Source organism: Myxine glutinosa, chromosome 14, assembly GCF_964187855.1.
Source record: "Myxine glutinosa chromosome 14, kmMyxGlut1.1, whole genome shotgun sequence".
Taxonomy (NCBI): domain Eukaryota; kingdom Metazoa; phylum Chordata; class Myxini; order Myxiniformes; family Myxinidae; genus Myxine; species Myxine glutinosa.
In genome coordinates this window covers 82,664,236-82,689,238 of record NC_136274.1, presented here as the reverse complement: position 1 = coordinate 82,689,238, position 25,003 = coordinate 82,664,236, and the positions used below count along the sequence as shown (strand labels likewise).

General features: G+C 49.7%; 1 protein-coding gene across 4 annotated transcripts in view; it reads left to right on the top strand.

Moving 5' to 3' along the window:
* The first annotated feature begins 3,350 nt into the window (after window positions 1–3,350).
* FILIP1 (filamin A interacting protein 1) overlaps window positions 3,351–25,003 on the top strand; it is a 277,856-nt gene continuing 256,203 nt past the window's right edge. For 2 of the 4 annotated variants that reach the window (XM_078768448.1, XM_068136274.2), the window contains exon 1: window positions 15,934–16,092. The gene's annotated coding sequence lies outside the window, so the exon portion shown is untranslated. Of the gene's footprint in view, window positions 3,483–13,630; window positions 13,700–14,586; window positions 14,659–15,933; window positions 16,093–25,003 lie in introns of those variants that run through there. The other 2 variants (XM_068136277.2, XM_078768449.1) reach the window with 2 other exon arrangements.

Sequence of the window (25,003 nt, the reverse complement as noted above, 5' to 3'; positions counted from 1 at the left end):
GAGCAAGGTGTGAGGCAGGAGCACCAGCCCAGAGGGGAGAGCGGTACTCCATCACGCTGCAGATGAAGGTCTTGGTTTCCATGACATCCAGCTGAGCAAGGTGTGAGGCAGGAGCACCAGCCCAGAGGGGAGAGCGGTACTCCATCACGCTGCAGATGAAGGTCTTGGTTTCCATGACATCAAGCTGAGCAAGGTGTGAGGCAGGAACACCAGCCCAGAGGGGAGAGCGGTACTCCATCACGCTGCAGATGAAGGTCTTGGTTTCCGTCACATCAAGCTGAGCAAGATGTGAGGCAGGAGCACCAGCCCAGAGGGGATAGCGGTACTCCATCACGCTGCAGATGAAGGTCTTCGTTTCCATGACATCAAGCTGAGCATGGTGTGAGGCAGGAGCACCAGCCCAGAGGGGAGAACGGTACTCCATCACGCTGCAGATGAAGGTCTTGGTTTCCGTGACATCAAGCTGAGCAAGATGTGAGGCAGGAGCACCAGCCCAGACGGGAGAGCGGTACTCCATCACGCTGCAGATGAAGGTCTTGGTTTCCATGACATCAGGCTGAGCAAGATGTGAGGCAGGAGCACCAGCCCAGAGGGGAGAGCGGTACTCCATCACGCTGCAGATGAAGGTCTTGGTTTCCATGACATCAAGCTGAGCAAGATGTGAGGCAGGAGCACCAGCCCAGAGGGGAGAGCGGTACTCCATCACGCTGCAGATGAAGGTCTTGGTTTCCATGACATCAAGCTGAGCAAGATGTGAGGCAGGAGCACCAGCCCAGAAGGGAGAGCAGTACTCCATCACGCTGCAGATGAAGACTTTGTAGGTTGACTTGGAGTTCAGGTGTGCCAAGGAAGGACTTCGCATGATGGAGTATGCCCAGTGCACGACTGGCTTTGGAGGCCAACTTTTGAAATGTGATTTGCCCAAGAAAGATTACGGCTGATAGTGGGACCCAAACGTTTGAGTGACTGAACTTCTTCCTGAGGATTGTTGAGAAAATAGATGGGACGGTTTGCCATTCATTCCTTTCAGAGAGACAAGGTGAAAGTTTGAGATTTGTCAGGATTGAAGGAGACATACTCCAAGTGTTTGACCTGTTTGCGATTTTGTCGAGGTGTGAAGACAGGGAAGAGACTGCAACCTGTCTATCTGAGGGATTAAGGATGTCACAGTAGAGGGTGGAGTCGTCAGCAAATACTAGTTTTATAAACAATCTTTCATCTCAAACATGATTTGTTTATGATTTGCACTAAGTCTGTTTCTTAGTTACGGTGGAGCATGAACAGGTGTGTATGCGCACGGTTCCTTCGAGATGACAGCAAATTTTTCTGCAAACAGTACAATGGATGACAACAGCAAATAATGATTATTAAAGTATGAACTAGAACGGCACTCAGTAGAGAGCATACCTCCACCTGGTTGGCCATATACTCAATGGTGAAGAATCACTTGAAAATATAGCTGGATCCGGATCTTCACCAAAATTGAGTCGAATAGTCCTTGCCAGACACCCAACCAGTCTAACAAGTTTCGTCCAAATCCATCCATAACTTTTTCAGATATCCTGCTCTGTATCGTTTTTGGATCCATCTCCCAATGGTGAACAATCACTTAAAAAATTCTGGTAGCCGGATCCGAATCCGGATATTCACCAAAATCTAATTCATTCTTCCTTGTCACATCCGCTACAACTCCGCCAAATTTCGTCCAAATCCGTCCATAACTTTTTCAGATATCCTGCTATGTATCGTTTTTGGCCATATCTCCCAATGGTGAACAATCACTTAAAAAATTCTGGTAGCCGGATCCGAATCCGGATATTCACCAAAATCTAATTCATTCTTCCTTGTCACATCCGCTACAACTCCGCCAAATTTCGTCCAAATCCGTCCATAACTTTTTCAGATATCCTGCTATGTATCGTTTTTGGCCATATCTCCCAATGGTGAACAATCACTTTAAAAATTCTGGTAGCCGGATCCGAATCCGGATATTCACCAAAATCTAATTCATTCTTCCTTGTCACATCCGCTACAACTCCGCCAAATTTCGTCCAAATCCGTCCATAACTTTTTCAGATATCCTGCTATGTATCGTTTTTGGCCATATCTCCCAATGGTGAACAATCACTTAAAAAATTCTGGTAGCCGGATCCGAATCCGGATATTCACCAAAATCTAATTCATTCTTTCTTGTCACATCCGCTACAACTCCGCCAAATTTCGTCCAAATCCGTCCATAACTTTTTCAGATATCCTGCTATGTATCGTTTTTGGCCATATCTCCCAATGGTGAACAATCACTTTAAAAATTCTGGTAGCCGGATCCGAATCCGGATATTCACCAAAATCTAATTCATTCTTCCTTGTCACATCTGCTACAACTCCGCCAAATTTCGTCCAAATCCGTCCATAACTTTTTCAGATATCCTGCTATGTATCGTTTTTGGCCATATCTCCCAATGGTGAACAATCACTTAAAAAATTCTGGTAGCCGGATCCGAATCCGGATATTCACCAAAATCTAATTCATTCTTTCTTGTCCCATCCGCTACATCTCCGCCAAATTTCGTCCGAATCCGTCCACAGCTTTTTGAGATATTTTGTTCACAGTCAAACGGACAGACAACCAGACAGGGGTGAAAACATTATCTCCATCCACCTTTGGTGGCGGAGGTAATAATATCGATTCCGGCTTAATATTATCATCCTCCGCTGATTGTAATGGTGTGTATTAAAATTGCAATTGTTGGTGATCTCATTTGGCAACTAGAACAGCACTGGGTAGAGCATACCTCCGCCAGGGTGAACAGTTTACGTTTTGTATCCCATTGATAGGCCGGATCTGGATTCGTTTTCTGAACCAAAATCGAATCGGCTTGTTCTTGTCACCTGACCAACTCATCCACCATGTTTTTGAGATATCCTGTTCAGAAACAGACAGACAGGGGACCTTCGGTGGTGGAGGAAATCACCAAGACAGGAGATAAATTGGCAATAAGTGGAGTTGAATCGACTTTAGTGATTTATTATATCACTTTTGTCAAGAAGTGTCATATAAATGGTAGTGGACTCATTCATTCAAATATTCCAAACAAATTTGATGATGCACATGTGCCACAAGATGGAGGATCTTCAAATCCAAGCAACAGAGACTTTCGTTCTGAGTTGTGCCACGCACTGGATCCTTTATTGAAGAGCGATTCACGGATTCTTGTGACGTTCACCATTTGGTGCAATGGCGGAAGAAATGCAGATGTGACGTAAGGCAGCTTTGTTGGAATTCCTGGCTCGCTCGATTCGGGCACGTTTCACTCGCAGGGCAACTTTCGGGCCAAACAAGGTATTATCGCCGGTGAGTCTTCGTGATGGCCTCTCGATCGTGGGCGAAGGGGCGAAAGGGCTCGAGGAGCTTCATCGTGAATGGAGCAGCAACAGCAGGGATGGATCGGTCTCTCCGAAATACTTTTATTCCCGACATTAAGGTACCCAACTTTTTACACATATTGCCAACTGGTAATTATGAATTGCAGCTTTGGAAACTAATGGGTGTGAATTCAGATTTTGATTTACTGTACTATATATATAAATATATAAATATATATATATTGTTGTGGATCTGCCGCCGGCCTTCTCCCCTTATCAAGGGGGGATTAATCCCCTTGTCTTTACTGACCTGGCGTGACCCGAGACCTATTACGTCCCTTCCGGACAGTGCTAAATAGGGTTTCAGGACCAAATTCGCTGTTACCTAAGTACTATCGCTACCCTGGAAGCGAGGAAATAAGCCTCGCACGAACCACGTGTGATGGTGATACGCCGGCGGTTTGCGTACACGTGATCCGCGCTATTATTAGTTACTATACCCGATTGGAGCGATCTTATTCGTACCACGCTTAGTCAATGGAGAAATCACAAAGGCGATCGAATTGGAAGAAAAGGAAGAACAAATATGTTTAATTATGATTGCACGTATTTACAGCACAGGACGAAGAGGCACAGGGAAATCCTAAAACAGTCTTACTCTTAATACCCCAGGACAAACGGGCCCGTCTCACACACACACTCACACGGGGATTGCTGATGGGCAGGATGATGTTCACCAGCGCCGCAGTGGTCGTACAGGAAGGATCGGCTCCGTCTTACTCTCCACGGTCCCTGGCACGTCCCACGAAGATGGAGGTAGGCGAAAGCAGGACGGCGTATCGTGTCGCTCGAACAAAGCGGGTAATCTCGGGGTGAACGGTAGAGGGCGGACTTTGCGGGGCTGGCGGTTACTCAGCCGCGTTCACTCGCTTTGGCCAAACTGCGTGAGGTAACAACGCCCCGTCTGCGCCCACGTATTCCATGTAACAAAGTTCATTCAGCGCGGGTGATTCCCGTCAAGCGCGTCTCCTTTCTCCATACTCAGAAGTCACTTCAGCGCACCTCTCCCATAACTCTGGTCTGCGCGCAACTCTCTCGACTCACCAGCGCCTCTCCCTTCTCATAACTGGACTCCACGACTCGAGCGCCTGCCTTTCCCTTCTCATAACTCGACTCCACGACTCGAGCGCCTGCCTCTCCCTTCTCATAACTGAGGTGGGGGCTTCACGCAAAGGGTTTTATTGCCACGCCCTTAGAACCCTCTGGAACTCACCAGACGCTCTTCACCACGCCCTCTCACGCCATGCCGCTCGAGCTCTGATTGGCTGATTCATTCTTAGCGTCCCCACTGCCATGCCGAGCTCAACCCTCCTTCACCTTTCGAGGCCCTGCCTCATGTTAACTTGACTAGGGGACAGCCAAATGGGGTGCGGGATGGATTGCACCCATAGAGGTAGAATGGAGGTTGGAGCAAAATGATGGTAGGGCCTATTCTCCTGTCTTTACACAACGCAGGTACTAAGAGGGGAAATGGCATATTCTTACACATACCAAGACCTAACTATACTACAAATGGTCCTATATGTTGCTCGTGTGACTAACTATGGGGGACAAACCTTTAACATTTATTAACCTTTAATGTGCCAATTTCAAAACCGCAGCAATATATATATATATATATATATATATATATATATACATAGATATATAATTTTGTTGCGGATCTCCCAAAGCCCGTCGACGTTACAAAGGGGGGGTTAAACCCCTTTTTCCCCTCGGGTCTTCGTGTCCATGTGGCCGAGTCGCCACTTCCGCAGCGATCGGGAAAAATGGTATCGGGTCGATGCCACACGTACCTTTGACCCACGTTGCCACGAAAACGGGGACCGGACCTCACACAAGCCACGCTAATCAAGTACACCTGAGCGGTGTGCGTATCACGGGACCTGTGCCGTTACTTTTATTGAACCAGATTCGAGCGGTTCTATTCGTGCGATGCTAGGCCAATAGATAGAAATGACGGAACGATCAAATAAGAGGAAGAACACGGTTTATTTATTATGTACAATGATCCGAAGAGACACAGAGCAGGCACTTAAGCAGTCTAACAAAATCCCAGACAAAGCGCCCACTCACTCACACGGGGAAAAAGGAGGAAGGCAAAGTTCACATTCCCAAACGCGTCCTGGCGTCGTCCACTCCGGACAGCTCGCCCGGCGTCGCCCTCTGGTGTTCACGGCACGTACACTGGGAGCGCAGGCAAGGAGATTGCGCGTCGGTGGCCCGGAATGGGTCGTCTTCACACCGCGCGATTAATACAGGCAGCAGAGCGCAGGGCACAGGGCACGGGGAGAGTTCGTGTACAACAACGATAACAAGCAATTCAATTCAAGCACTCCGACTCGTTCAGGGGCTGGGTGACTCTCACTTCGGCTCTCCACGTCTCACGAACTCTGCTTTCGGCTCTGACGTGGGGGGCTTGGGACAGGGTTTTATATAGCCCCTCCCCGGCCTTAACCAAATGTTCCATGCCCCTCCCCTCGCCGCCGTTGTGAGCCACTCTCCTCGAGCTCCGATTGGCGGCTCGCTGCTCACCGGCCACTCCCCCTGCAGCTCCTCCCTTCGGCCTTGCCAGACTTGTCTCAGGCCGAGCACATGGTATTCCCGCCCAATTGAGGCCTACTCACTGGCCTGCTCAACGCAAAACTAACACAGGAAAGGACTATGCTTACATTTACTATGAAATAACTGAACTACAGCGAGGCTACATGTTGTGGTGAGTCTACCTACGAGGGGGTCATCCTTTATTCACAAAACCGTAACACTACACCCCTCTCTCACCAGACTCGGCCCGAGTCGACCCCAACAATGGAACGACCGGTAGAGCCTGGCATGCAAATTTAACCATTACTTTTAAATGTGACACATAGGTGTGATTCCCCCTAGTATTTACTCTGACCCATGCGTGCGACATTTTTAGCACTAAATATGTCCCTCCTATTGTGTTGAGCAGCTATCTAACACATTCACACCCACAACTACCCGAGTATTTCCGGAATTTCAAACTAAACACATAGCCGGTGGGCACATTCTTATATTTACAAGCATGTATATTTACAATTCTACGACCCAGGACCTGTACTTTGGGAAGAAATTGGAGGAGACAAAAACACACTCATATGGCACTTGCTGCTTGCATCTTGCTCTTCTGTGTGCGGCTAACAAAACCGGCTGGCCCTGACCGGCATACAGGCCATTTGAAGCATCAGGGCCATCTAAACTTACACATCTTCGTCATCCCTAGCACACAATAGTAAAATTGCACACAATTTCCTTTATTTTTCATTGCCACTCCCACGTGGTCCAACTGCGTGGCATCAGTGCCACTCAAACAAGTGGTCCGAAGGTGCAAGATGATTTTGCAGCAAGATGCTGCACAGCAGAGGTGCGAGGCCACAAGGCTTGTGGTCCATATGTGACACGGTGCAGCAAAAGGACTGGCAGCAAGGTGCTGCACAAGTCGGCTGCACAGGTGTAGCAAGGGTGCTGCACAGTTCGGCCACCAAAATGGTCCTGGGTGGGGAGGGAAGACAAGGCACAACAAGCAAGCGGAAAAGACGCAGTGGTACACAGAAAAACAAGGTGAACAGGCACCACCATGCCTGGTGTGATGCGAGGGACGCGTTAGAGCGAGCAGAGCAAACTCGTCCCTAACCGTCCGTACCCCCCCACCGTTGGCTACACTGCCCTAGCCCCCCTTGTATTTTACAATCTGTCTCTACATCTTGTCTCCCATATCCCCCTCTATGCCAAATTCGTCCCCAACTCCCTCCCAGGAAGGAAGGGATGGAACACAACAATGTCTCACTTACGTCATGATGCATCTCACTTCTCAAACGGCTTACAGAGCCTTGGCGTGGAGTTCGTCCTCCTCGGTGACTGGCTGTGGATGGTGCGAAGGGATTTCTCACGTCCTAACTACTCTACTAACATTTACATTGTTAAACTGCCCAGGGTCGTACCCTGCCAATCAGCCTCTTTAAACTATGTGGTTCTAAGAACCCGAATTCCCAATGCCCACACTGTGGTGCCCTCCAAATTTGGGTCTTACTCCCACAAATTTTCACACTGTGCCCTCGCACAATTTTGGGGCTGGGTCATGTGGCCCTACCAGCAGGTCCAACTACCTGCACACCACCGCTACTGAAGCCGCCTCCTGAGCTTGCCTGCTCCTGCGACTACCTAACCGGGGAAGGCCCTCCCTGCCACTTACCCCCTCTATGCCCACCTTGGCATCGGGCAATCCGGGTCCTCTCCGGGGATCCTCGGGCCCCACTCACAACTCTAACCTAACCGGCTCCCAGAGCCTACCTGCGGCCTCACCTGGCCGACAAACTACCAGTGGCGGAGTGCCTCAATAACTACACTTACCAATTAAGCCACACGCCCAGCCATTCCACAGTCTCAAGCACCCTACAAAGCACTTCTTGTTACTGCCCGCACCACAGGTGTCAATATCCATGCAATTTACCTATTCCAACTACCTGGCTTCACACTACCCCACCGGGCTTTCGTGAATGGGTTCCACTTCCCCCCATTCACTCCTTCGCACCATGCACTCCTCACCAATCATTCCACACCAAGCATTCCACACCAAGCATTCTCACACCAAATATCTTGCACACCATTTATTTCCACACACCTTTTGTTCTTGCTCCTCAATTCCTCTCACACTACAACACAATTCCATTTATTTTTCACACACAATTCCTCACTCACACAGCATCATCTATCTATCTAATTTCCCATACACTCATGCTTCCCCGTCGTCCCTTTACACTATGCACTCCCTTTCCTTTATCATCCACCTAAACTCTCTACGTCTCCTCTGTAGTTCAGGTGCCCTACTTACATCTCATGTCCCTAAGGTCTTCTAAATCCCTAACAATTATCCTAGCCCTCCCTCGGCTAGCTTTGGTGCCCCATGGAGGCAACCATTGCTGGCACCTCCATGTGCCTATCACTGCCATCCCCATAAACTAATGCTCATGCCCCCCCCCCCCCCCCATGTGAGGAATGGTCAGTACCATTCCCCCACGGGGGGTACACTACTCTCCAGTCCTCTACACTACGAGCCCCCATCTATGGAGGTGCTTTGTCACAGCTCGGCCTCGAAGGGCCAAGCGATCCATGTGGGTGGTTTGTCGCCTGTAGGTGGTGTCCGTCCGGCATTTTCGATCCAAGGGGAGAGGGATGGATGGGCCCCAGTTCAGGGCTCCATCCCTGCGCGGGGCCTCGCGGTCCCACGCGCGGTGACCCAGCTGGCCACGGTCGGAGCACCGCACCCCATAGGGTGCGTGGCTCCGAAAACTCCTACTTCCCCTTGAACCCGGCCGATCGGCCTTGCCGCCATACGGCACCAACCATACAGTGCGGGGGCCGGACGCACGAATCGTGCACGCCGGTCTTTGTGAGACCGACGCCGCAACGATCCCCTCCGGTCCCTGCAGCACACAACTCACTGGGGGCTCACGTACGCTACTTGTCCCGCTAAGCTCTACCCCCCCCCCCCCCCCCCCCGGTCGGTGTCGATGCTTGAGCCGCGTCCTCACGACTCGCGACCCACTCCACATTCGCACACCCAGGCGCACACGCGCCCCTCACACTCTCCGCTATCGCACACTCTGGTGCACACTCGTCTCTCACACACTCCGTTGTACACTCTGGTGCACACTCTGGTGCACACCCTACCCACACACACTCTGGTGTGCACTCCTCTTTTACACACTCCGGTGCACACTCCTCCACACACTCTGCCATCGCGCATTCTTTTTCCACACCCCCAGGTGCGCACTCCCACTCATACTCTGGTGCACACTTTTTCACACTCTGTGACACACTCTCTCACCACACGCTCTGGTACGGACTCCCTCTCATACCGCACAATGGCCCAACCACGAACGCCCTGGTCTCGCTTCTCTCCCAAGCGCGCCGAGCACCCGTTCACACCAAACACATTTGCGCCATTTTCTCTCACCTCGGGGACCTCCTTCTCCGCCAGCTCCTGCAAACTTTTTATTGGGTTAGCAAGCCCGGCATCACGGTGCAAACACAGACTTTGCGCATGTTCAATTTCTTCTTTCCGTGACTTACTCCTCATCTCTTCTGTCTCTTCAGCCCCCGTTGTTTCTTTTTCTAGCTCGACGATCGTCGGCGCCCCTAAAATTTTCTCGTCCAACTCGACCTTCTCCGGCGCCCCCAAAATTTGATTTTCCAATGCGACGATCGCTGGCGCCTCTACACCCCGTGTCGCTACTCCCATGGCCCCGGTCAACTTGGCTGGCCTTCGCTCAAGCTCGCTCCCCACGCGTTCCCTACACCGTGTCACCTCGTCACGTACCACCGCGACCTTCCTGCTCAACCTGCGCCCAATGTCCTCCCCCATTTTTAAAATGTCCTTTCTCGACACTGCTCTCATTTTTTCCATGTCACACCTGGATTCCTTTATTTCTTCCCTCATTTTTTCCATTTCCCAGGTGGATTTGTCCCCCAATTCTTTCATTTGACCACCCATTTTGTTTTCCAACCCTACCATGTTACACCTTGCTTCGTCCCTCAACTCTTTCATTTCCCGGGTGGATTTGTCCCCCATTGCGTCCATTTTCGCATTCATTTGGGTTAGGAACAATTCAAGGTTAAACCCAGTTCGCACAGCGGGCTCGGCTTCCGCCGCCACGTGCGAGGCACCGCCATTTTCTACCCCTGCTGCTGCCCCCTCTTCGGCTTCCTCCACTACCAACTGTCCCTGTTGGTCCTGGGTCATTAATTCTTCCTCTATCATTACTCCCACCGGCATTTGATCGCTTTGGCCAGCCATCGTACGAATATAAATTTTGATTTTAAACAACTAAATTTCGTCCACTCGTAATTTTGAGCACGTGAAGGGCACTCTAGGTCCAATTATCCCACTCCTAGACACCAATTTGTTGCGGATCTCCTGAAGCCCGTCAACGTTACAAAGGGGGGGTTAAACCCCCTTTTCCCCTCGGGTCTTCGTGTCCACGAGGCCGAGTCGCCACTTCCGCAGCGAGCGTGGAAAAAGGTATCGGGTCGATGCCACACGTACCTTTGACCCACGCTGCCACGAAAACGGGGACCGGACCTCGCACAAGCCACGCTAATCGTGTACGCCCGAGCGATGTGCGTATCAAGTGACTTGTGCCGTTACTTTTTATGGAACCCGATTCGAGCGGTTCTATTCATGCGATGCTAGGCCAAAAGATAGAAAGGACGGAATAATCAAATAAGAGGAAGAACACGGTTTATTTATTATGTACGATGATCCTAAGAGACACAGAGCAGGCACTTAAGCAGTCTAACTTAATTCCCAGACAAAGGGCCCACTCACTCACGTGGGGAAAAAGGAGGAAGGAAAAGTTCACGTTCCCAAACGCATCCTGGCGTCGTCCACTCTGGACAGCTCGCCCGTCGTCGCCCTCTGGTGTTCACGGCACATACGCTGGGAGCGCAGGCAAGGAGGTCGCGCGTCTCTGGCCCGGAATGGGTCGTGTACACACTACGCGATTAATACAGGCAGCAGAGCGCAGAGCGCCCCCCCCCCCACCCCCCCTTCCCACGCCTCCTCCCCCCAAGCCCTCTCCCTTCCACACATCTCCCTGCTCTCAAATGTTGTGTTTGTGTGCTTCCCCTTCTCTCCCCATCTTGTCTTCCGCTGCCTCTTTTTATATATTTTGTTTGTCTGGTTGATTTGTTTGTGAAGTAAATGTTAGCTCTTTCACGAGCCTCGATTCAGTATACAAAAAAAACCAAAAAAAAAACCGCAGGGCACAGGGCACGGGGAGAGTTCGTGTACAACAACGATAACAAGCAATTCAATTCAAGCACGTTCAGGGGTTGGGCGACTCTCACTTCGGCTCTCCACGTCTCACGAACTCTGCTTTCGGCTCTGACGTGGGGGGCTCGGGACAGGGTTTTATATAGCCCCTCCCCGGCTTTACCCGAATGTTCCATGCCCCTCCCCTCACCGCCGTTGTGAGCCACTCCCCTCGAGCTCTGATTGGCGGCTCGCTGCTCACCGGCCACTCCCCCTGCAGCTCCTTCCTTCGGCTTTGCCATTCTTGTCTCAGGCCGAGGCCCGAGCATATGGTATTCCAACCCAATTGAGGCCTACTCACTGGCCTGCTCAACGCAAAATTAACACAGGAAAGGACTACGCTTACATTTACTATGAAATACTGAACTACAGCGAGGCTACATGTTGTGGTGAGTCTACCTACGAGGGGTCATCCTTTATTCACAAAACCGTAACAATATATATAGATGTATAGATATATATATATACTGTAGATATAGATATTGTATTACAACTAGCAAAGGATGATAATGTTAAGTTACGGAGTGGATACTCATTTGTTGCTGCTGTTATACATTGCACACCTGTTCATGTTCCACCGAAACTATGACATACCGACTTCGTGCAAATCATAAACAATGTTTGAGATCAAACATTGACCGATTTACAACCACAAAGTCCCTTGGAGAGGTTACACTGGGCAGGTGTTCACACTATAAATAGACCTGTCGTGGAGGGAAAATGGGAGCAGTGAGAGGTCAGAGAAAGAGCTTGTACAGTGCAGCTCCATGGTGTCGTGCGGGCACAGCACGTGCTTGTGTTGTGCTTTTGGCACGAGTCTACTGGCACGCCCGTGCTATGGCAACCTGGACATGTTTTGAAAAGTTTACACGCTCGTGGGTTTGAGAAGTACGTATGCAGAGAAAGGTATGAACCAATGTTGCAAAGAATGGGAGAGCAATATAAAATAAATCTCTTCGAGCAAAGTTACAACGAAGTGAAATTCTGAGTGTAGCAAAGCCTTGTATTTGGTTCTGCGACACCTGTCAATGTCTTATCCTTGAACCGAACAGCTGATCCCCCGAGTCACTCACGCTACACATGTCACCATCACTGTAGCTCTGCTCTCTTTTCATAATCATAAGAAGTATACAGAAGTATATATATATATATAGATAGATACGCTACATGACCAAAAGTATGTGGACACCTGAACATCGAAGATCTCATTCCAAAATCATGGGCATTAACATGGTGTTGGGTCCCCCCCCCCCTTTGTTGCTACAACAGCCTCCACTCTTCTGGGAAGGCTTTCCACTGGATGTTGCAACATTACTGCGGGGATTTGCTTCCATTCAGCCACAAGAGCATTAGTGATGTCGGCACTGATGTTGGGCGATTAGGCCTGGCTCACAGTCGGCGTTCCAATCCATCCCAAAGATGTTCGATGGGGTTGAGGTCAGGGCTCTGTGCAGGCCAGTCAAGTTCTTCCACACCGATCTCGACAAACCATTTCTGTGTAGACCTCGCTTTGTGCACGGGGTCATTGTCATGATGAAACAGGAAAGGCCTTCCACAAAACTGTTGCCAGTTGGAAGCACACAATCATCTAGAATGTCATTGTATGCTGTAGCATTAAGATTTTAAAAGGTATTTTGGGTCTTTGGGGACTTTTGGGACACCTCAGTCTCTTGGGTCTCAAGTGTTGAAGGGTTTTCCAAAGGGTTAAAAGGTACATTTGAATAGTACGTAATTAATTAATAGACGCACATAATAAATAGACACAAAAAGTATGACACACACACACACACACATACACACACACACACACACACACACACACACACACACACACAAACACACACACACACACACACACACACACACATACAAACACACACAAACAAACACACACATACAAACACACACACAAACACACACACACACACACACACCTCATCAATTTATAGTAGATGAGCTTAGCAGAGCTACAGTCCACTACGTTTCCCTGTAGGATTGTATTGCGGCTCATACCGGGAAGAGAATTTAATTGTCACCTTTATGGACGAGTCCACCCCAGGGACTCTCCAGGGTAGACTTGTCCAAAAATTCGATGCCCCACCTCCTCCACACCCCGCCGTGAATAAAGTAGGGCTTACTTTGTGTAGCTGTTCAAGCTTTCTTTATCCAGCTTTCTTTGGATGGAAGAGCATAGGAGGAGTCCATACGCACATATACATACATACTTATATACATATATGTGTTTATTTACACATTTACTTTCTGATCTTCAAGATGGACTCCAATTTGCAAACATTTATTTTTGTCCCTCACAGATGGGCCTTACCATCTGTGGTGAGAGAGACTGTCCGTTGTTCACCAGGATGAATGAATGAACGTACCAGGTGGAACGGACATACTGCCCTGGACGCCACTGGTGCAGTCACGCAGCATTTCCCTCAGGTGTAGTTTGCTCTCGCCCTTTCTGATCTGCCCAAGAACATGTTGACCACCTGGAATAATGCAATTGCCTCTCATTCTGCGGACTGTTTTCGTCAAATAATATAACGACTGTGGACAATTGTTGCAACAATTCTTTAACTTACAGTTATCAAACCACCTGGGCCTACCTGTCGCACGGGGCAGAGGGTTATCGGCCATTAAACATAAGTCGTTATCGAATAAACTTTCTGCTTTGAGGAAAGACACTCCAAAGTATATGACGACTTTCTAACAAATAAACTCGGACAACTTTCTGAATAATTTGAGCTCATAACGTGCTAATTACTCCCGCCAGGGAGTAATGCATTCGATCGTGTGTGTGTGTGTGTGTGTGTGTGTGTGTGTGTGTGTGTGTGTGTGTGTGTGTGTGTGTGTGTGTGTGTGTGTGTTGTGAACAAGATATCTGGAAAAGTTCTGAACGGATTTGGATGAACGTTGGTGGGATGATTGCCCTTGGGATAAGGAAGAATTGATTAGTTTTTGGTGAAGCTCAGGATATTATTCCCGATCCAGGAATTTTTTGAAGGATTATTTACCATTGGAAGATAGGGCTCTTTTTTTTAAACATTATCTTCTATATATTCTATATTTAACATTGTGATATGAAAATAGTTTTCATATTTGTTGTAAATTTAGTTTGAACTCGTGGTTATGCGTTAGAGCAGTGTATTGTTTAGCAGCGTCGTCTTCAATGTTCATTTTTTTTCTTTCTAATAAAGACATATTCTGTCATTTTAAAACCACCAAAGTGTGTATTCCGTTTCCCCGTTTCATAAAATGTATCGTTTGATACGTATAATGCTTTAAAACTGTTTTTTTTTTTTGTTTGTTTGTTTTTTTTACCTCAGAAAAGACATCAACATTTACCTCAGGGAATGTCAATCACGGTGTCAGTATTTGATGAACTTATAAAGACCTAGGTGAGTTATAAGTGTGACAAGCATGTGCACGGGATTCTTCCCAGAAGAATGAGTGGTCGCATTAGCTTGTGCGACTTAAAATGAGCGAGTTTAGTTTTGACGTTTGGGCCAGTTTTACATGTTGTATCCCTAAGGAATGAAATGAACGTTTTCCTGGCTTACAATTTTATTTGAAGTCACACATGCCTCAAAATACACTCACTTATATAGAGTTGAACGCTGAATCCGAAAATGTAAGTGAAATTGCCTTGTTTTTTTTAACATTATCTTCTATATATTCTAAATATATATCTGTGCAATGTCTGTCTTGTGTTGTCTTGTCTTGTGTTGTCACTGAACTACTCCCTCCAACTTTTGTGAAATCGTACTATTCCAACTTGACCCACGGCGGGAGTATGCGCTCTACCGAGTGGCGTTCTATTTGGCATATTTTATTGCGGATTCCCTTGCGCCATGTCCTCGGGTCACCTTCCAATTGATGTCTTGTTACTGTTTCATCTGGTGGGATATCCAAAGCAGACTCGCTCAGGTAGAGTAGGGGTTGCTTGAGCAAAAGAACCGTCGTCAAATCATTTGACAAATACGTTAATATTGTCGCAGTCGTCAAATAGAACGGTACTTGGTAGAGCGCAAACCTCCCTCCGCCAGGCTGAACAGTTCACGTATTCTATCCCATTGATAGGCCGGATCTGGATTCGGACCTGAACCAAAATTGAATTGATTCGTCTTTGTCTAACACCCAACCTGTCCACAAAGTTTGTCCGAATCCGTCCACAACTTTTTGAGATATCCTGTTCATAAACAAACAGACAGGGGTGAAAACATAACGTACATCCACCTTCGGTGTCAGAGGTACTTTTTGTACACTGTTGAATTTGATAACACAGAAGGATCTTCAAAGGGTTTTAAAAAGCATATGTTTTAAAGTTTATGTTAACACCACTTATAATATTGGGTGTAACCAGACTGGGTGGTGTCATGGTTGGAGAGTCCAAGGGGTCGGTGTTCAAATCCCTGCCAGGTTGTACCAAAGACTTACAAAACGGTACCTGCTGCTCTTTGTTTAATACGCTGGGAAGGCAATGGCAAACCACCTAGTATAACCATAGCCCACAAACTGCATCGGCAGCACCAACGCTGCATAAAAAGTACTGTGCATCAAAATTAAATAACATTGCACGAAAGTGGAGGGGTCATTAAGTGGAAATGGGAGTGGAAAGTGGGTGTGGGCGTGGCACTACAGGTGGGAGTGGGAATGAATGTGATAAGAGGGCGAAATATAAAGTGGAAGTGACACAAACAAGAGGGAACCGAGCTGTCCACCTGTGGGTCTTCCTCGGGGCATCGCAGAAGGGATGGGAAGGTGGTGGTTACAACCGCCTTCCTTGCGGGTGGTGCATGACCGGCTCGAGCTGTGACGTCTGTCAGGGGCAGGTAGGAGCACTCTGCGGCAGTTGGTAACAGCCGTTGCTGCATTCCTTCGGGACCATATCGGTGTTGATGAACATGAGTTCGTGTAGAGAATGTGCGCAGCATTTTCCTGTTTATAGACTGTGTTTTCTTGAGCTATTTGCTCAGTTTTCCCCATTTCCTCCTTTTTCGCGGTTTTCCTCACAATATATATATTTGTATACAAGATCGAGGCTCGTGAAAGAGCTAACATTAATCACACAAAAAATCAAACAGACACATAAAACATATAATAAGGGGAGCGGGAGACAAGATGAGGAGAGAGGGGGAAGGACACAAACACAACATTTGAGAGCAGGGACATCGAGAGAACTGTGGGAGGGAGAGGGCTTGGGGGGAGGAGGCGTAGGAAGGGCGGAGGGGGGGGGGCTGGGAGAAGTATAAAACACAAGGACACCAAGGACTTCCAGGACAGAAGTTGGTATTTCAGAAAAGTGGATCTGGGGTGAATTAACAGGGGTAGAAAAGATCAAGGTTTTGGATGGGGGAAGATCAGAGATGGTGGTGAATAGCTGCTTTAAAGACCTGGAGGGTGGAGTGGGATTGAAGAGAGTGAGGGAGTTTGTTCCAGAGGCGGGAGAAAAGAGGAATGAAGGAGTGAAGGTGAGCAGAGAGCCGAGATTTCGGCAGTTTAACCATCAGAGGGTTGCTGGCAGATCTTGTGCGACCTGTAGGAATATTGGGGGACAGAGCCCAGAGAGAGCTGGGGGGGCAAGGCCGGAGAGGAGGCGGTAGAAAACAGAAAGACCACCAACCTGCCTGTGGTGAGTAAGTGAAAGGCCCTCGGAGTTAGCTTCATCGTGGGAGATTCCAATGATTCTGAACGCTTTGGTTTCAACAGCGTGAAGCCGAGCTATATTGTGAAGCCGAGATATATATTGTTATGGACACGACTTAGATGTTGCTTGACTGAGCGGAATGGCCGCCGTGTTCGCACAGGTTACCCGATTACACTCGAACGTTGGCCGAATCGCGCTATGCTAAATCAATGAAGGAAAGGACACAACGGCTGGGTTAAAATGACACGACACCAAGGGTTCAGTTCTCAAGACCTCCGGAGGAGGTTATAATATTGCGGAAGGTCAGATTACAGGGATGAGAGAGACAGCATAGTAAGGTAGGCACTTAATTACGGTCTTATAGTAGCCCCGACAGACGACAGATAAACAGGACAAAACTGACTCACACGGGGATTGATGGCGAGGAAAGCGGGTAGTCGATGGCTCAAGGTGCACTCTTGGCTCAAGGCAGAATCGACCCGGTCCGGTCCAGTAGATGCGGGGAGGTCACTCAGCGCTCGGAGGTCGCGACTTGTCTCTTCTTCAAGCTCGGGGCGCATCTGACCTCACATCCGGTTAGTCGTCGCGTATATCCGGCGGGGAGTGACACGCCCTCGGCTCGTTAGCTCCGCCCCAGATGGAATCGGCCCGTTGCTTCTCATTGGGTGCGGGGGGTTACCGGCTCCGCCCTTGACGAGGGGCCGACAGGCAGCCCCTTCGTGGTAACCCCGTCGGCGCACATGGGTAATGGCGGCTAACCGAGCCGGAGTGAGGACGCACACTCCCCGCGCGCGCCGCCCCCCTCTGTTGTTGTAGTTGTTGTTGTAGTTGTTGTTGTTGCATGGGGAAGATGGGAGGAGGTATGGGGAGGTCCTAAACTCACTATTGGTGCCATACAATCACATTCTGGTGCAACGAAGAGTCAGAATTAATGGAAACGAGTCCTTAACTGACATAGACTAAGAATAACTAGCAAGATGTCCGAAAGTTGTCTACGTGAGATGCGGTGGACCTGGGCACGACATTTAATGGGGGAAAAAGGGGAAGGTCGGTTCTACAGAGTGTTGTTTACAGACAATGGGATTAGGGAATGGGGGATTGGGGATAGTTGGGGAGTATTGGGGAAATAGGGGAATATTTACAAGCGGATATGGAGGCCAAATGCCATATCCGCAACATTGCACCCTTCTCTACCCTCGGGGCGTCCCGACCCGATAAATTTTTACCTATTTTAGTGTGGCACTCAGATGTAGTTCCCTCTACTATTAACTCTACCCTGAGTGCGACAGTTTTACAGATATTCACAAATGAGTAAATATGCCCCCCTGCGACGTTGCACCCTTCTCCTCTCAGAAACACACCCACAGGATAACCGAATCGCGGAAAGAATTCGCAAACTAAACATACAGCCGGTAGGGAGCATTATTTACAAGACTACGCTGCTATTTACACTACGATCCAGGACCTGTTTTTGGAGGGACACATGCAGATGTTATGCATAGAGAGAGCACGCATGCCAGCATCGATACACCAACCCACGAGTGCTCTGTGGCCTTACGGCCTTTAATAATGTGCAGAGCACCCCATCCAAGCACCAAAAGCACCACCCCATCCTGTACAGTCAGCACCATCCGGTGCACCAATAAAGTGTCTATAAATCACGGTGTGGTGTCGCAGCCGGCCGATGGTCTGCCGCTGGTCTTGCCTTCGTGTGGTGCACTTGGCCTTCTTACTGCTTTCAAAAATAAAGAAAGGCGCCAACCGCGTCCATTTCTTTATTGTGGCCGTCAGGGGGCCAACTCTTAGTGGTTCACCTGTTTGGCATAGGTGCCACGTTGACCCACAGGTCCATCCACGGGTGGTGCTTGGCCGCAAAAGAACTGCGGTCCATTGTGGGTGGCCACCAAAATTGCGGTCCATATGGTGTATCGATCCAGGCAGCAAGCAGCGAAAGTGCAGGCCCACAACTGCGGAGCCAGCCCCTCTCTCTCCTCTCTCTCTGCCCCAAAGCCAGATCCTCGGAGGTGGGAGACAAAAGAAAAGACAAGTGAGTAAGGTGGTAAGGGCGCAAAAGTGCACGCAACACAAGGTAATGCACACTAGGGGCACATGGGAACCAGGTGAGACAGGTACGTTCCTACCGTACGCTCCCCCCCCCCCCCCCCACCAGGTAACCTACATGGCCCCTCCCTTACCCCTTACTGTATCCACAAAACACAACACTACCCATAAACATCTATTTTACTAATCAACAAACGTCCCTACTGTCTTCCCCGTTCCTCCCATAAACCAAATTCGTCTTCTCTCCCTCCTAACCAATCAAATTTGCTATTTCCAACTCTCATCAAAATTTGCCATCTCCAACTCAACATCAAAATTTGCCATCACCAATTCATCATCAGTCCCTCCTAAGGAGGGAGAGATGGAATCACCCCAATGTCTCATCCACGTCGTGATGCGTCTCACCAATCCACACAGCAATTCTCATTTCCTGCAACAGAACAAAGAAAACACAGGTGTGGAGTCATCATCACCACAGGTAAGTGGCTGCGTATGGTGCGACAGGTTCATCAATCCTAACTATTTCCTAAATGACTTTAACAACTTTACACTACCCGGGGTCTTTCTCCTGCCAAACCATTGGCCCTCTTACACTATGGGTTCTAAAAACCAATTCCCATTGAGCAAACCGTGGTGCTTTTCAATTTGGGGTCTCACTCCCCCGATTCATCTCCCGGTGCCCTCGCACAATTTCTGGGCTGTGGCGTGTACCTCTCCCAGCGGGTCTACCCACCTGCACACCCCCACCACTGCTGTTGCCTCCGAGCTTACCTGCTCCTTACCCTAACCTAACTACCTGGGGAAGGCCCTCTGGCGCTCTCCCCACTCGGGGCCCTCTCTGGCACTGGGCTGCCCGATCCACACCCGGGATCCTCAGGCACCCACTCACAACTACCGGCTCCCAGAGCCCACCTGCGGCCTCACCTGGCCGATATCCTCACAGTGGTGGAGTGCCCAACCAACTACACACACTAACAGGCTACACGCCCAGCCATTTCCACAACACTAATGCACCCAACCACAATACCATTCTGTCACCCGCACCACAGATGCCAATATCCAACCACAATTTACCTGTACCCTCTACCTAACACTTACACTACCCGCCCCGGGTATCCGTGATGGGGGTCCACTCTTCCCCCATTCACACCTTCGCACCATGCACACCACTCCGTACCACTTACTCCAACTCTCTCCACACACCTGTACTTGCACACCTGTGCTCTCATTCTTGGTGCCGCCTGCACCCTTCTCTCCCCAAGCGCATTCGCGCTGATCAACAACACTCACTACTCATACACTGCTCCACACTGCTCCACACACCTGTCCAGTTCTCACACAGCATCATCTCATCTAACTACTCCCTTCTGAAACTTGCGCTTCCCAGTCGTCCCTTTAAACTATTGCGCTCCCTCGTCATTATCATCCACCTAATCTACCTGCGTCCCCACTACAGGTATCAGTCACTTACTAACCTTAACGTTACCTACTGTCATCTTCGCTAGATCCCTACAATAGAACCTAACCCACCCGGGCTAGTTTTCACTGCCATACACCCCATAAGCTATTGCGCATTTGCCCCACTATGGGAAGGGTGGCAGGGATGCCCCCCTTACCCACCGGGCCCATCGCTCACTACCAATTTTGCACATCAAATTGCAACAAATCAAAAATTTGCCAATCACTACCCATCATCTGCCAATCACTACTGCCAATCCCTTGCCAATCATCAAATTTTGTTTTTCTCTAATTTTGGGTCCAAAACACTAACCTCATCACCCAGTCTACTCACTAATGCCTCTCGGTGCGCCAATTCCTGTCCAAAGCCCGGCTTCGTACAACCAAGCCATGAATGCGGGTTGTTTGGTGCCAGCGGCTGGATGCGTCCGGCACTCGGTGCAGGGACGGGGGTTTACCCGGGCCGAGATCCCACGCACCATCTCGGCGTGGAGCCATCCAATGTCCCGATCTCGACCTGCCGGACTGCCTCAACAAAAAGTGGTCGCCATGACGACCCTTTCTATCGGGCTGCCCGCTCCGCCTCGTGGAGCACGGACGCGGCCGTTCAAAGCGAGGCCCAGCACGCACCGAGGGCCCGATTCGGCTAAAAGTCGCTCTAACCTCTAAACCTGTTACCGTCGATGCTTCACCTGGACGCTTACACCCCGCAGCCCGTTCCTTGCTCACACATCCAGCCGTTTCCATGCTCCTCGTACCTTTCCTTACACACCCAGGTACCCTCATTCCACTCACAGCCTTGGTCACACACCTGACCACCGAACACTTTGGCACACATTCGTTGGTCGCACACCTCACCAACACACCTCTTCGCGCCCCCGCTTCGGTCACCTCCTCTGTGACAATCACAGGTGTGCTCTCATTCGCACACCCAACCACGTGCCTCACCACCAACTCCAGCGTGCATTCCCACTCACGCTCTACCATTCCAGGTGTGCATCCTTCCATCCCAGGTGTACATCCTCGCTCACCTGTCACAACCAACTCACTCTCCTTGTCACTCTCACTACTCTCACCTCCATTCTTGACAGCGCACTCACCCTTACTCTTGACAGCGCACTCTTTCCTCATGCACCTGTCCGTCACACACCTTTCTCGCGCACAGTCTCCCGTTACACCCTCTGTAACACTCACCACAGGTGTGCATTCTTCCTTGCCTTTGACAGCGCACTCTTTCCTCATGCACCTGTCCGTCACACACCTTTCTCGCGCACACTCTCGCGCACACTCTCCCGTCACACCCTCTGTAACACTTACCACACCGCGCTTCCATGTGCTCCCTCGCACACGCGCTACGACCGACTCACTCTCGCCAGCACCCTCACTCCTTGGCACGCACTTTTTCCTCACACACCCCAGAGTCGGACTTTCTCGCACACCTCCTTTTTCGCACACCAGACCTGTCGCACACTTCACCAACGGCCTCTCACGAACACCCGGGTCCATCTCGACCCCCAAGCTTCTTAAATCCCCTGGCGCATCATACGCACGACCATATTGGTCACCACTTACACCGGGTCCTCTTCCTCTTCGCTTCTCCTCCATCACCTGCGAATCCCTCATCCGGTTAATGAGCACATCATCACGATCCAAACACAGACTTTGGACCAATTCTTTTATCTCCTCTTTTATCTCTTTCTTATCCCCTCTCCGTCGCTTCTTAATTTCGCTCACCCCTTCTTCCACTTCTTCTAATTTCTGCTTCACCTCTTTTATTCCCCGGTACGTCTCCTCAAGCTCGTCCTCCAAGGCTACCTTGACCGTTTCCATGTGCGTCCTCACCTGTCGGTCCTTCGTCTCCATTACCTCTATCACCTCGTCCAACCTCGTTGTCAGTCCCTCACGTACCATCTGACATTCCCTCTTCGTCGCTACCAAGTCATTTTTTAGGTCATTTTGTGTCGCTTTTAACCCTCCTATTACCGCTGTGTTCTTCTTTACCTGGTCCCCCAACTCCTTTTGTCCCACCGTCAGCTGCTCCACCTCCTGCGTCAGGTCCTCTATGCCCCCTTGTAACTTTACAGTCCCCTTTCTCACCTCCTTCTCCATGTGCTCCTTACAGTGCCTCACCTCCTCGCGCACTCCTCCGACCTCCTCACTCACCCCTCTTCTGATCTCCTCTCCCATCACTTGCATCTCCTGCCCAGATGCCACCCTCATCTGCTCCATTTCCTCCCTGTGAGCATCCAGTTTGGTTTCTACCCCCATTCTGACCCCCTCTATCTGCTGCCTCATTTGTTTAACTTCCCTTTCCGCTTGGTCCCTCATGTCCCTCAATTTGCCTTCCATCCTGTTTTCTAACCCCTCTAACCCCTTTTGCATCCCTTCCATTTGATTCTCTTGAGCGGCCATTCTGTTTTCTACCCCCATTAACCCCTCCTGTATTTCCCCTAATCTATCGTCTAATTTCCCAAATTTCTTGTCTAATCCCTTAAAATTATTGTCTAATCCCTTAAAATTATTGTCTAATCCCTCACCAGTACCCCTCGCTTCGTCCCTCATTACCCCCATTTGGTTTCCCATTACCCCCAATTGCTCACTCTGAGCATCCATCCGGTTCCCCATTACCCCCATTTGGCCCTCCAATCGCTCACCCATTTGTTCCATAAGGGCCCTCATTTGCAGGAGGAAAAGGTTCGAATCCACCAGGGGCGCTGCCACGGTCGCGGGCGCGGTGACCAGCGAGGCGCCATTTTGCGCGCCCGCTACGTCGGGCGCAACGACGCTATTTTGTGCGTCTGCTACCCTCACTGCTTCGCTCTCCTCACGTCCCTCAATTTGGTCCTGGACCGACCCTGCCTCACTCTCCTCTACCGGAACCCAGCTGTCTTGATCCGCCATAGCGCGACTTTCAAAATTCGGGTTTTTATTTTCGTAAAACACAATCAAATTTCGCCGTTATAATTTCGAGCGCGTAAAACGCGCTCCGGATCGAATTCTACCTCCCAACACCAATTGTTACCCTAGTGGTACAATTGGTGTTCCAAAATTTGGGCCTAATAAATTTAGTCCCAGGTCCGAATCCGACACTCCTGACACCAATTGTTACGGACACGACTTAGATGTTGCTTGACCGAGCGGAATGGCCGCCGTGTTCGCACAGGTTACCCGATTACACTCGAACGTTGGCCGAATCGCGCTATGCTAAATCAATGAAGGAAAGGACACAACGGCTGGGTTAAAATGACACGACACCAAGGGTTCAGTTCTCAAGACCTCCGGAGGAGGTTATAATATTGCGGAAGGTCAGATTACAGGGATGAGAGAGACAGCATAGTAAGGTAGGCACTTAATTACGGTCTTATAGTAGCCCCGACAGACGACAGATAAACAGGACAAAACTGACTCACACGGGGATTGATGGCGAGGAAAGCGGGTAGTCGATGGCTCAAGGTGCACTCTTGGCTCAAGGCAGAATCGACCCGGTCCGGTCCAGTAGATGCGGGGAGGTCGCTCAGCGCTCGGAGGTCGCGACTTGTCTCTTCTTCAAGCTCGGGGCGCATCTGACCTCACATCCGGTTAGTCGTCGCGTATATCCGGCGGGGAGTGACACGCCCTCGGCTCGTTAGCTCCGCCCCAGATGGAATCGGCCCGTTGCTTCTCATTGGGTGTGGGGGGTTACCGGCTCCGCCCTTGACGAGGGGCCGACAGGCAGCCCCTTCGTGGTAACCCCGTCGGCGCACATGGGTAATGGCGGCTAACCGAGCCGGAGTGAGGACGCACACTCCCCGCGCGCGCCGCCCCCCTCTGTTGTTGTAGTTGTTGTTGTAGTTGTTGTTGTTGCATGGGGAAGATGGGAGGAGGTATGGGGAGGTCCTAAACTCACTATTGGTGCCATACAATCACATTCTGGTGCAACGAAGAGTCAGAATTAATGGAAACGAGTCCTTAACTGACATAGACTAAGAATAACTAGCAAGATGTCCGAAAGTTGTCTACGTGAGATGCGGTGGACCTGGGCACGACATTTAATGGGGGAAAAAGGGGAAGGTCGGTTCTACAGAGTGTTGTTTACAGACAATGGGACTAGGGAATGGGGGATTGGGGATAGTTGGGGAGTATTGGGGAAATAGGGGAATATTTACAAGCGGATATGGAGGCCAAATGCCATATCCGCAACAATATATATACGTGCATGTCGAAATATTTGTAGCTCAGTATTCATATTGTAAATAATAGCACACTGAGCAGTAAAATAATTAAAAAATTCTTTATTAACAGCCTGACGTTTCAAGAACAAACTAGTTGTCTTCCTCAGAGGCGTTGAGTGTGGTGTTAACCATTAAGTTCCGTTGGGAACGGTTCATATCATGGATTGGTCCAAGTCCTTGCCAATCACAGGGCTTCACTGCATTCAAATGACTCTGCCGTTTTTGACGTTGTAATTGATTGTGTAGTGCTATGTATGTCGTGTGTAAGTCGATGTGTCGATTGATGGAGTTTTTATCCGAGTACCAAGCCTCGACAATCTCGCGGTTCACTCTCAAAGATCCTGTACCAAGGATCGTGGTCCTTGT